Genomic DNA, 12972 nt, shown 5'->3' on the forward strand with positions numbered 1-12972 from the left:
GAAGGAAAACATCGTGAGGAAACCTGCGTAACTGAGATTAAAAAGAAAAAAAGATTTCAAAGGTACATGAACTCTACCAATTCTCACTTGGCCAGTGCGTCAGACTATGATATATATATAACCTAATCCTTTTCATACTGAGAGGAAACACGTGCCTAGCACTGGGACAGTATTGCGTTGATGATGAGTTTTATCCTGATGTTCCAAATAATCGTCAAATTTGTGATAAAACCGTATCGTATAGTAAAATATTTATTTATTTATTTATTCATTTAATTGGCAATCCAACAGCGTTACACATCGACAAAAGAAGATTACAATTTGTTACGTATAATATGGCCAAGAATGGATTACACTAAATAATAACTATGAAAAATTAAAATTACAAGTAGGTACAATAAACAATTAATAAACAAGTTACAAGTTAATATGTTTGTAAAACGCTACATTTATTTAAGTTTAAAAGCAAATATGATAATAAAGACCTTATTTTAATTGGCTTGGGTTGTGGATGCTGGCAACTTTAAATGAAACAAAATTTTCATTCAAAGTTAGTCGCGCGTTTCCACTTTTTCTTACTTAAGATGAAGAAAAACGTAAGGGCTGGCACAAATCCGTTTAAGTATCGCAAAAGCGTCTATTTTGCTTCATTGATAATATTATAAGCATTCCAAATAGAAAGAAAGACTATTCGTCGCAATAAACACTAGTTCGAATATTTTCAGGATCATATTTTTTGCAAAAAAAACCTATTTCGTCTTGAAATAATTTCGTCAGTATAACGCACTCTAACGCTAAATTATTCTATTAACTAAATAGTGCATTATTAGTGAGGTTGTAATAAAACTATGAATGAAATTTTGCATATATTGATAATACAGTCTGTGTGTCTTAGAAATGCGTCAGAATAAAGCTCAGTTGTTTAGTTGCCAGGAAAAAAGTTTAGTTGTTTGGAAAAATATGGGCAATTACGTAAACAAATACAAAAACAGTAATTTTTGTAAAAACGAAAATGGGTACTGATTCGTAACAACAACAAATTTAAGAGAAACATTTACGAGTACAACATATGAAATTCTTGCAAAGAAAATCGAGTCGAATTACCCACCGCATTGCCCGAGCAAACTTAACTCCAGGATATCGTGCCGACGTCTGCAATCAGTGTAAAACTACGAAATACACAAGAAGTCGTAAAAACGTAATGTGTATGATGCTTAGTTCGCGTGAGATCGTACCTTCAGATCGCGACTGCACGCGCTAGATTTAAATCGCACGAAACGAAGATCGTATTGAATTCCGAGTATAAAATGCCGCCATTTTAATTTTTAAGAACAACAATCAACATTTAATTTTCGTCTTATTTTATCTTAAATGGAATCCCCTATTCAAAGAAACTATTCTGATCGACAAATTATGTAAAAAAATAATAAAATAATTTTAATATTATCTACTTTCATTTTGACGTATGAGAAAAATCAGTACCAAGAATGGGCATTCTTTAAGAGAACATATACGAGTACAACATACAAAATTCTTGAATGCAAAGAAAATCGAGTCGAACTACCCACCGCAAATTATAGCGTATATCTATGTTTACACACTATGTCGTGACTCTGTTACCTTGTCTTGAAGCATTACATTTTTGAGAAATTTCAAGCATTTTTGGGACAATAATAATTTAAAAACCATGTTAAGCGACGTCAACCGCTATTGGGTGCCAGATGGGTGAACGTTAGTAGATTAACTTCATGCGCACATCTGTGCATCATAAGGCACGTCAGGTCACTAGTTATTTTTTGGATACCTTATATAGTACAGCTCAATAATTGTTTCAGTTTGTATAGAAAGGCTAAACAGTACAAAACAAAAACAGTAATTTTTGTAAAATCGAAAAAACTCATATTAAGTAACGGTACTGCGTCATAACAAATGTCAGCAGAAATTTAAGAGAAGCATTTACGAGTACTACATACAAAATTCTTTAATGAAAAGAAAATCGAGTCGAATTACCCACCGCAATGACCCGAGCCAAACTTAACTCCATAATATCGTGCCGACGTCTGCAATCGGTGTAAAACTACGAAATACACAAGAGGTCGTAAAAACGTAATGTGTATGATGCTTAGTTCGCGTGAGATCGTACCTTCAGATCGCGACTGCACGCGCTAGATTTAAATCGCACGAAACGGTAAGCGAGTTACGTAACTATTTAAATACTTCACTCTCAATTTGTTAATGTAGGCAGTGTAGAAACAGCAAATATTTTGAGAAATTATTTGGTATATATTTGCATGTTTATATGCCATGTTGTGACTACGAATTCCTAAAGTAAACTTATTGAAATGAGGAACAATAATAATTTTAAATGTATTAAATGCATATGAAACAAACAATACTAAGCAAAATCGATTGTTATCTTTCGATATCTTATAATTTTGGAAAGCCCAATAGATAACTTTTTAATAACACTTTACCCTTTATTTCTAAACTTACTCCATCAACCCTTATATAGGAACTTTACGCCATAACCAATTATTAAGAACGACTTGTGAATATCCTTGGAACATGATTAAAATACATACTAGTAATTATTATAATAACAACAAACCCGTCTGCTTATGCATATGCATATGTTATAGCATTTGTTACTCCAACAGTTTGTACGAGTATAAATCGTCAAACTATACCGGGTATGCCAAAGAACTACAAATACACATACATATCCAAAAAATTGCAGCCAATTGAACATTAACATTAGTATAGAAATTATATTTGTTAGTATAGATTTTTTGTACTTGATCGGATTGTCTTATTGATCGGCTTAACATTACCTCACTACAAAAAAAAACAAATCATAACACTAAATCTGCTACTTACCATGCACACATGCACTCACTATTCAGTGTTTCTACACGTGGGTAACGGCCGGCAACAATCAAGCACCACAGTAATGGCAGCGGAACGCGCGACCCAATTATTCGTATTATACAACGTTACGTGCACGTAACGCACGATCGACTAGGGGCTGCTTAGCGGCAATGAAATTAAAAAAGCATTTGCAGTGATGAATATTAATATCTAGTGGTAACACCGTCCTTTGGGTTACGGTTGTTTGGAAGGAACCTAGAAACGTCTGAAGTTGTGTAATGGTGGAAGTCATCGAAGGAAGTTTACAGTCCACATTTTTTTATAATAAGAGTAGCAGACGAACATGCTGTCCACCTTATGGTAAGTGACGACTGCCGCCCATGGTAATCTGTAATCAACGCCAGATAAAAATAGAGCCCTAGCTGTGGTTTGCCACAAATGCGTTGCCCTGAGGACTATGTTAAATCTCCTCGAGTAAGTAGTATTAAATGTCTTCCTTGCCCTGAACATAGCAATACTTAACATTGCTGTTATTAAGCAGAAACAGGTGTGGCGATAGTACCTTCAGAGTCAAAACTACAAAAGGCCTTCAAAAATCTGTAATTATTATAAAGACAAACATATGTTCGCGCAGTATTCGTAGTATTCATTCTTCGCTACACAATTAAATTAAACTAAATTATTCAACTCTCATTAAAAATAAAAAAACAACAGGTAGATTATATTATGTTATCCCCTTCAATAATTTCTTTATTTTAATCCCTGTCATATGTTGTATATACTCGTAAAACCTATATATGGCTCAGCGTATTCTTTGCAATTTTTATTTCCATCTTCGAAATAAAAATAATATTTTCTCATATCTACGAGCCTTTTGTGCCAGAAGCCTATGTTTCTTCCTTTAATATTTCCCTGAAGAATTGTACGGGAGAAAGAAACGTGAACATGTATTCTAGCTTAAAGGACTGGTTCTACCACCACCGAGAAACGATATTTTCATTCGTACATATAACAAAGGAATTCGAATTAGAAATTGATGAATAGTTGCCTAAACTATGAAAGAAAACATTATGAGGAAATTTGCGTACCTGAGAAATCTTAACAAAACGTTTTCAAAGGTATGTCAACTCTACCAATTCGAACTTGGCCAACGTGGTTGACTACGTGGTGGATAATTAATTTCTTATACGAACATAATATTATATGATGGTGATGATGATGATTATGATTATATCACATTTTGTATATCGTATATCGCTTACATACTCATAATGAAACAAATCAGTAAAATGCCTTTGTAAAGAAATAAATCATTTTATTGAAGTTAAGAAAAGGTATGAGGTAATTTCTTTCTTAGCAATAAACTTTTGTGATTGTTTCCATCAAATCACTGAAACTTTTAGGCGGTATTACTACTTTCTAGATTGCTTTTATTACTATTTATTGAGTTAGAGATATTAATGTTCTTCTGTAGGAATGTTACATCTTTTTTACTACAATACAATACTAAATTACTAACAGCAATTGGGTTGGTACGTTATTTTGTTTATTTAAGACTATCCTAATGAAAATTAAAGAGAAAGTAGGGAAGGTGGTAAAACCCTTAGTGGTTCGACTGCGCCACACCTTTTTTAAAATAGTTAACTATTTTCTAAGTTATTTTTCAAAAAGTAAGATTAAATAATATTATTTCAATACTGTATAAATTTTGTGTGTTACATTTAGAAGCGTGCAAAGGTGGCAATTGGGTCACGCGTGCGCGATTTAGTGTTAACCTGATTGTTGCCAGTCATTACGCTCATGTATATTAAACAGGCAAGTATTGTATTTTACCTTTACAAATAACAGCAATACACGTAATACGATACTGTGTTCTTACGTATGTAAAGATACGTTTGATTTAGATCACAGTTAATGATTAATGACATCATTCTAAATCCGTAACGGACGCCGCAAGATGGCGACCCAATTCTTTCTATGCACCTCCAATCTCCATGATAAAAATAGTGAATGAGAGATTACTGAAAAGAATTCAAAAACTACTACAAAAACAAATTTATTTGATAACTGTATAAATATTGTGTGTTACATTTAGAAGCGTTCAAAGGTGGCAATAGGGACACGCGTGCGCGATTTAGTGTTGACCTGATTGTTGCCAGTCATTACGCTCATGTATATTAAACAGGCAAGTAGTGTGATGAACCGGTGTGTTTTACCTTCTAGAATTTATAGCAATGCATGTAATAGAATACTGTGTTAGTTCTTTTGTATTTAAGGATCATATCTCGCATTTTATACTACTGAAGGCAACTGTACCCTACGGTAATTTGGGCTATAGCTTTCGATGTACGTTTCTTTTGGATGACAATTAATGATTAGTGTAGTGAAATCATTTTTAATCCAATATGCAGACGCCCCAAAATGGCGACTGGATGCATTTTATGTACCTCTATAACATGGGTATCAAATAAATTATTTTCTGAGAAGAATACAAAAAACGTTACTACAAAGCTTATTCACCTCCATGATAAAAATAGTAAATGAGAGATTACTGAAAAGAATACAAAAACTACTATAAAAACTTTTTTATTAAAAATATTTTTAAAAGCAAATTTATTTGAGAACTGTTATATTGTGTGTTACATTTAGAAGCGTGCAAAGGTGGCAATTGGGTCACGCGTGCGCGGTTTAGTGTTAACCTGATTGTTGCCAGTCATTACGCTCATGTATATTAAACAGGCAAGTAGTGTGATGAAGCGGTGTGTTTTACCTTCTAGAAATAACAGTGAACGTAATGCAATTACACATGTATTAAATGCTCTTAAGAAATTACAAAAATAAACTTTCTTTCATCATCAACTTTTACGAGTACAATACATCTCTAACCGCTAATTTACTACTCTTCCTTGACTTAAATAAGAGACCTATCATGTTTGAGCTTGTCTTAAGAATTCGATGATTCAAAAACGAACTCAAACAAAATGATTTCGTTAGATCTACATCAAAATATATATATGTAACAAAAAACAAATATTCTGCGTACCTATCAGATGTACAAGCTTAGCACTTGAGATATTTACAACCTCGATACTTGAGACAGCCTTGCGGGAATTCTCCCTTTGCGAACCAAATTAATCTCGCCAAATCAAGTTTAATCGTTAGCTGTCATTATATTTCAATACTAGAGGCTTTTGAATGGCCCTTTTGCCAAATGTTAACTACACTAAATTCTCCGCTAATCTCTTCTACTACCACTTGCTTTAAGGTCCTTAGTTCATTACCCCTTAAGGGTCTTGTCTTGTCTCATCAACCATGTTTACTTGTATTTTATTAAAGCGAATAGATTTACAACTTTATTTTATTTACATTTTACCTATAGTTTTATTCTTTACAGCTGGCTGATTACCATTATAGGATCGCAATTTGATATACTACGCAAATCTTTGAAAATTCTAATTAATTTTGTTCGCGACACACGACATACGCTAAATCATCATCATCAACACATTACTGTCCCACTGCTGGGCACGGGTCTCCTCTCAGAATGTGAAGGATTAGGCTATAGTCCACCGCGCTGGCCAAGTGTGCATTGGTAGACTTCACATACCTTTGAGATTTTTTTTAAAATTCTCTCAGATATGCAGGTTTCCGCACCATGTTTTCTATTCTATACTCTGTTTATATATTTCTAACACGCACAAAAAATCAAAGGTGAAAATCAAAGGTGTGTGCCTGGGATTTGAACCTCGGACCCTTTGATCGAGAGGCCGAGGAGGAGGAGATGAGGAGTGAGAGGAGGAGGATCGAGGAGAATTTCCTCACCACTAGGCTATCACTGCTCATGCACATAAATAATACATAAATGCAAATAGTAAATTCTGATAATTCTTTTCGAAACACTTGTGAACAATGAAGTACACAAGCCTGTGCACTTTAGTAATTAACCAAATGTCCGTTGCAATATGTCACATTAATTAAATCATGCGTATTTCAGATCACAATTTAACCCCGACATTACGTGATAATCACGTGTCAGAAAGTTAAAATGTCGGTCAAATTGCATTAATCTCTTAGTATTAATTCATTTTTGGCTAGCTTTACTTTTATGTCAACTTTTTTAATTTTTATTGCTCAAAAAAGTTTGAAAATTTGTAAAGACAAATTTTACTTTTCCTATATTTACCATTTCGACGATAAATAAGTTTTAAAAGACTTGAGTACGTACGGTATGATAAATGAGTATATAGTACCTAAATATATAAATTGAAGAGTAGATTCAAGGTTATCTGAAATCAATCAATCTTAAATCAAGACTCTAGTCAAGAATATATTGAAATTTATTGCGTGCTATAAATCGTAGTCTTAGCAACAAAATAGTTATACGTAAACTTGTTTATTGAAGAAGCAATTACATTCATATATTATGTACCTAAGTATACCAAATATACTTGCAAAACACTAGAGTCTTTGAGCCCTATATAAATGGATTTAAATGATTAATTACAAGATTCGATTCATTACACAGGACTCCCAAGGCTAGATAACTTAGTCTTTGCGAGCTCGAGTGTTACGTAATAGCTCGAGTCTCTTTGTCCACTCGAGTCGTTTTATTTACATAGTACAGTTTGCCCTTACTCGTACGTATTTTAATTTAAAACGGATAAGTTTAATTTAGTCTTAGAAATTGAAATATGTGCTAAATTTTAGGTAGAATTATTGTTTTATGTAAAATCTGTATTTAATTGCTTCCGATAGTTACATAACTTACATTTTTTTGTCAGGTTGAAGCAGCTAACCAACAAGCAGTCCACCCGATTGTACGTGATCACTTTCATTTATATCTGTTGTCAACTCCAAATTAAAAAATAAAACTATTTCTTGATCCAATTTACCACTTTATTATTCCCGCGCAAAATACTACTCACATCAAGTCCGTTCTTTTTCTTTTTTATGCTAACTCATACATTCGTAACAGCCAGTGACTATATAAACAAGAACTTATTATTATAAAAATAACACATTATGAAAATAACACAAACTATTGAAAGTAATACTAATAACAAAATAATTTGAATGGATTTTAAAGACGGAACAGAATTTCCACGTGAAGCCGATCAAGATGTATTGCCACTTTTGAGGACTCAGATGATCTCTTAATAAAACACAACTAAACAAATACCAAGTTTCTAAACTAGTCCTCTACGAACAATGGGTACACTGTTGTATTATGTACAACAATGGAGAAATATCAACAATCAACAACAGACAAACTCAAGAACACAAACATGAGACTGACAGCCCTAAACTTTGTTGAAGACTTCATATTACTATAAGATGTGTGTTTAACATGTTAATCCCAAAATAGCCCTTCCTTGTTGAGACGGGTATTTTGGAGACCCATAACAATCGTAATGATATTTTACAAAATAAAACAATTAAAAGCATAATTATTATAAAAATAAAAAAACCCGAATGTTTAAAAATATAGTCCATGTCACTCCCATAATTTTGACGAATCCAACGACATCTCATATTATGTTAATATTGTGGGAATGCCCTAGGATTTGAATTTAAGTAAGCAGTAGAATTTTCTGTTTTTAATATTTTTTCTAGTGATGATAAAGATATGTCAGTGGTAAGTATGTGCAGTCGGACCACGGACATGTACTATTAGCGTACCCGAGATCCCAAACGTTTAGAGAAACACCGTGGGATTATGGCCGGTAGGAGTCTGGAATTTCCTCTCCGCTGCTTCAGCGGCTGTGAGGAACCCATGCAGGATTTCCCACGAAAAAAAGGGGGCAGTGGGGCGGCATTTATTGCAATACTAGACATAATCAAAACAATTTGAATAAATGTATATATTATGTATGTACTTATACAGTCTAACAGTTACTATTAGTTAATGTTTGTACAATAATTCAAAATTAATCCCTATCATTCATCGTTATGCCATATTAAATGTATTCCGCGATAATATAATTATCATTGCAAGGCAATACCATTTGTCAACCAATATTATTACAATGAGCTGAGTGCATTAGTTATGTATTTAATATGACTAATGACTAATGAATATTGACCGGAGTTAGTCAGCAATTTATTAATATACCACTTCGAGTAATTGACTAACCTAAAATTAAAAAAATAAACTTGATTGTTATAAGATTTAATAAAATTTTGATGAATGAATTAAAAATTATATCTTTTAGGTTATATGACTATTTCTTACTAAGAAAGAAATAGTGTCGATGTAGTGTAGTCCGATCCGGAAGTAGTTTAAGAAAATATTGTAACTGACAATTTGTAAGTGCCGCCGTTGGCCTATACAAAATAAATATATTTCATTTCATTTCATTTCATTTCATTTCATTTCAGTGTACTGTATCCACACACTATAATGTTCTTCCATTTTATACAACCAAACGTATTATAAAATTGAATATAATCCCAAGTATAACAACACAATATAATGAACGAGATTATGTTCTTGATAAATTCATGAATAGCTGATGAGATTTACATAACCCAATCAAATAACAAAGCTTTTACTGTGGTTAATTAGGCGATGCTATGTGCAGAAAATTATTCCGTCACATACGAATTCGCGAATTTTAAAACCACGGCAGCTGACAACGCGGGTTTAATGAAATTCTCACTGATTGCACTTAATCAAAATGTTGGTTTTGTAGCCGAATAACCATAAAATTTGGGATGTTATTTCATTCTTTATTCAGAGTACTGCCGAGGGAGCAATAGGGGCGTTTTATGGTCGATCGAGTTTTAATATCTTGTTATGTTCATTGACATTGTTTCGCATATTTTGACCATTTTGAAAAATAAAACGTACCTAATCATTATTTTTAAATTTAAAGTAACACCAAGCAAGGAACACTTATGAACCATCTGATTTTTTTATATGTAATATAGGAGTAGCAGACGAGCATGCAGTCCACCTGATGGTAAGTGGTTACTGCTTACCATACCTTTCAAACCAGAACATAGCAGCACTTGACAATACTGTTAATAGGCAGAAATAGGTGTGTTGAACCGGAGTTGAACCACAAAGGGTTCCTTTATATTTAGCGGTCATTGCTGCCCATTTACAACTGTAACTATAAACTCCAAATAGAGCATAGATTCTACGTGAAGCGGATCACAGATGCCACTCCTGAGGGCTAAAATGGTCATCTCAAGTAATTAGGTGAAGGTTGAATGAAGGTGGTAGAACCCTTTGTGGTTCGACTCCGGCGGCACCACCGCCACACCTATTTCTACCTAATAACAGCAGTGTTAAGCGCTGCTGTGTTCCGGTTTGAAGGGTGTGGTAAGGGAGACAGACTTTTCCGAGGCGTTCCAGCTTAGTCCTCAGGGGTAGCGGCGCATCTGTGACCGACCTCAGGTAGGAATATCTAATCCTATCTGGGGTTGATTACAGATGTCCATGGGCGGCAGTAGCCACTTACCATCAGGTGGACTGCATGCTCGTCTGCTACTCTTATATTATAAAAAAAAAAAAAAAATTAGGTTAGTTAATCGGTAATCATTGTCAATAGATTTATATACGTATATACGTATATACGTTATATACGTTTGTATGTTCCATGTAATTTGCCATAATTGTTGCCTTAACTTTATAACTTTTTTGCAAGCATCTCTCTCTAATCAATTTCTAATACACCATATTCAACAATATTTCACTTTTTTATTAATTATTAATGTATTTTAGTTCTGTTACATTCAGACCAAGTTCTTATATCACTAGGTATAGTATCACGGCCAAATAAAACTAAAACATTTTTTGTTTGCTACCTGGCTTAGCAATTGTATTCGCCTAGCGCGGTGCCGACTATAAAATAAATGCCCCACTCATCGACCGAGCGACGGCCTCGCACGCAACACTTTTTACCGCGAGTGCATTGACTGTAACGGCAGTACCAAATTCGCTGAACCAACCAATCAGATCGCAGAACCTGAATCACGGTATTAAAGTTTTTTAATTTTTTAGTATATATACAAATGCACGAGCTCTACTCTCGGGGAGTCCGATGTTGCTGAGAAGACCGGCCGTGGCGAGGGGCCGGACCTTATCCTCGCTGTATATACCAATCAAAACAGTAGAGAGGACTCTGCTTCGTGTATTCGCTTGTTAATATTAACCTCCAGTAGTTTAAATTAACCGTATGTATGCGTTAAGATTAGGGACCCTCTTCTTCACCGTAACAGGTCAGCAGCATGTTTGACTTCCTTTTGCTCCTTTAAACTATATTTACTGCACGACAATTTTGTTTTATTTTTTAGACAGTTTTCGAATGTATTTTTGGACACTTTTTAAATATTTTATTAAAAGGCTAAAACATTCATTTTTTAATGTTTGGCATATCTCGTTCCAACGAAACAGACTTGAAACATCTTCAACGTACTATTCTTACGTATAAGTTAAAGAAGGCACAGATTACTTCCAACTAAAAAATAAAGTTTGGATCAATTCTTAAAACAACATTTAGGTACAAACTACAGATTCCTTGCCAAGTCATATCAAATATTTCTAATGCGTCTGAATATTCCTTCAAAGAAGAAAACTCCTAAAATGGGACCAGCGCTGGCTAGACCACGGTAGAATGCGAAAGTGTGCCTCATCACTTGGTATGAGAACGCTATGAATATCAAATATCAAAGTAGAACGTTATGAGATTTTAGCCGGTGGGCATCTGTTGCCCCTGGGATGGAAAAGTATCTATGACGGAGTAAAATAGGATTACTTGCAAACCTTTCTTGAATGTTTTTAGAGCATCTAAATAGATTCAAATGTGTGCTATACAATGAAAACAAATAAAAATTTCAAAGTACAATCGTATAACGTGTAAGTTTATTATTTCGCAATATTAATTTCCTTTACATTTCGTAATTTTTGTTATTTTATATTTGTTTTCTTAAGTATCTCATCACGCAGCATAGCATTAATAAAATAACTACGTTTAAAAAATAGTATGACTAAATATTTATTAGTTAAAATAATTTAGCATTTATTCAAACCATATAAAATGCCACTGTTAAAATAACTACAGTGACAACCCTAAAAAGGTAACATACCAATTGACAACAACACTTCAGTGAGTATTATCTTTTTGTGTTTAGGACCTGAGGTACTTGGACCCTTTCTAGGGCGCTCTTAATCACAGATAGCAGTCGAAGGGCCCAAGATCCTGCCTATTGAGTCAACAGCTCTACGTTTAATTAGTTCGTTATTCTTAAGTGTGTAGATTCGTACTGTACTTTATGCCCTTTTAGTGTTTTGCTCGTTACTCTTTGCAGGCGTTAGATACAGATAGATAAATAAACAATGAAAAGCAAGAACAAGTTTTTTTATTAAAAAAATATTTCGTTGTACTTATGTTCCTATATCACCATAAATTATGATTATTATTATATTTCATGAAACTATTAATTATTAACTACTATTAAGAAAAAGATAAAATATAAGTCTTAATATTATTTAAGAATAATTTTAAATATCTTATCACGCATAGCATTGATAAAATAACTACTTTTAAACAAATTTGTAAAACTATATAATTCCTAAAGCCATTTAAAATTCTACTGTTAAAATAACTACAGTGATAACCCTAAATATTCTAAATTATTCTTAAATAATATTAAGAACTTATTTGTACTTTACTTAACGATTTTTTTCAATAATTTAATAAATAAGTTCTTGCAGTAAGCCACAATAGATAAAGAAGAAAAGTACCCTTATCATGAGTTTTCAAAACATCCCACAATTTTACGTTACATTTACTCAATCCATTATTCTGTTCCGTTTGCTTAGTAGACGTAGTAAACGTAACAATATGCTCAAGTATTTTTGTCTACCTCACATGTTCGCAAAAAGAGAGACAAAACATAAAGCGCCACTTTGTCAATTTAAACATTTAAGGTTACGTTACTGACACTATAGTTCTGATATAATCCGCTAGGGTGCTGATTGAAAATTGTATGGGCAAATACGTAAACAAATATCAAAATAGTCATATTGTCAAAACGTAAAAACTCATGGTAAGGGTACAGACAAGAAAAAGTGTCAGTCAGATGCAGCCAATATTG

This window comes from Epargyreus clarus, unplaced genomic scaffold, assembly GCF_041222505.1.
Source record: "Epargyreus clarus isolate Ecla_fem2 unplaced genomic scaffold, WU_Ecla_fem_2.2 ptg000010l, whole genome shotgun sequence".
NCBI lineage: Eukaryota > Metazoa > Arthropoda > Insecta > Lepidoptera > Hesperiidae > Epargyreus > Epargyreus clarus.